This window comes from Geospiza fortis, unplaced genomic scaffold (genome assembly GCF_000277835.1).
Source record: "Geospiza fortis unplaced genomic scaffold, GeoFor_1.0 scaffold30, whole genome shotgun sequence".
NCBI classification, from domain to species: Eukaryota; Metazoa; Chordata; class Aves; order Passeriformes; family Thraupidae; genus Geospiza; species Geospiza fortis.
Window position 1 is genome coordinate 137,815 of NW_005054687.1, and position 2,061 is coordinate 139,875.

Sequence of the window (2,061 nt, forward strand, 5' to 3'; positions counted from 1 at the left end):
GTCTGCCAGTCCCTATCAGGAGGTTACCCCAAAACCGGTGCCACACTCACTGCAGGGGGACACGCAGGGAGGAGGAGGAGCAGCAGGCAAAATCCAGACAAAACCCACCACATTCTTGTCCCCATCCTCAAAGGAAGCATTTGTGCCCATGTGGAGACCAGAACCAGCTGAGATACAAGCGATGGTGATTTCTGCTGGAGAAAGAATTCTTGAGCAGGAAGGTGCATCCCTCAGAACAGCCAAGGAAACAGGACTGGGAGAAGCTACTGGGGCTACAACCGTGCCCTTGGCTTTGGGAGATATGACACATGCTTGGAGAAGGTAAGTTAAGAGTCTGATTTTCAGAAGGGACAAGTATTTATAGGCTCTGGGCCCAATCCTGAAGGCTGCACCCCCAATTTGAGGTGTTTGGTTTAAAAAAAGATCTCCCTTAACATTTCACAAGTTCATGGAGATTTGATTTACTGCTGCACACCACTGGCCAGGTTTGATATCCATCAAGAGACCAGAGGGGGACACAAACATGATATTTATTATCCTAAAGGCTGTTCTGAAGACGTGGACTACCAGAACTGAAGTTTCTGGCATCCAGGGAGACTTCAGTATATTTTAATATTTGTGCTAAGTACTGGTGGTCTCAGAAAAGTCTCTTTTCAAATATCAAAGTGGGAGGGGGTTTCTGCAAGTGCTGCCAGGATGTGCCTTCCCTAAAACCTTGGGAAAGTGACCAGGCTGTATTGGAATGCCATGGCACCAAGTTTCTGTGTGAAACAAGGAAATGCTCGTCACTGCCACAAGCAAAAGTTTAATTTTGTAAACTCAAAGCAAATGAGTGAAAAAGGCCCATAACCGTGGCCCCTCTGCCCTGCCAGCTCAGCTGCCCTGCCTGAGAGCTGCTCGAGAAAGGCAGAGCCCAGAGTCAGTGTTCCATGTGCACACAGGACACAGATCCACAGCTACACACACACACAGGGCCACAGCCACAGCTGCTCTTTTTTTACACTTGCTGCTTATCTTTTTCAGCCCCAGACACTCTCTGACCTGCATTTCCCCTCAGTGAGGCTGCCCCTCCCTTGGTATCTGTGCTGGATTTCCACAGAGTGTTCATCCCCATCTGAGGCCTACACTGTCCCTACTTCCCAGAAGATGTTACTGTTCATCCTCTCATCTCTTGACACTGCAGATCCAGAGTTTATGCATGGACCATCTCCTCTGCCCCACCATCAGGAGCAGAAGCTGCAAGGACACTGAGGCAATAGTGCTTCCCTGCTGCAGAAACATCCCGGCGCTCTCTCGACCTCCAGATTCACTCCCTGCAGCAGCCCTCGTTTCTGGCAATACAGGGTGAACTCCAGCTGAACTCTCCTTTTTCAGGAATAGCTCCAGGCTCTGAGCAGGCAGTGCTCACCCAGCCATTTCACTGAGCTGGAGCCATCTCACTGCTGAGCCCTTCAAACCGCTGGGCACTGCTTGGTGCCTTCTGTGTTCAGCCAGTGCCACTGCTAGCGCTCTGTCCCTCCTGTCCAAGTCCTCTCCCGGCCTCTGGACCACATCAGCTCCCCCAGAGATCTGTGCCTTGGGCTGGGTGGGCACGGTTAGCACAGGCAGTGAGAGCACAGGGAGCGTAGGTGCCATGCAGTCACCTCCTCTGTGCCCCTACAGCCGTGGTGCTGCCAGCCTGGCCAAAGGCCAGCCCATCACTGCTCCTCTCTGCTGACTGGGGCAGGTGCAGGCACCTCACAGCCCTGCAACAGGTAAGATGGGGCTGTAGGAAGGACTTGGCACCCAGGAGCTGCAGCTCCCAGCTCCTCCAGCAGCCTCCCCCCGTGCCCAGGTGCCGAAGAGCTGCAAGGCTGGAGCACGAGTCCGGCACTGCTCGGCACCTGGCACAGCCCGGGCAAGGCTGGAGGTCAGCATGGGGACTGTGTCACAAGGGCTTGGTCCCGTGGGCTCAGCTCCCACTGCTGCAGGCTGCTGGGTGCTGCTCCTCGCTCCTGTCCCTCAGCAGGAGCCACCTCTGGAAGCCACTCCCCAGGGCCCCCTCCCGGGTAAAAGCTTATG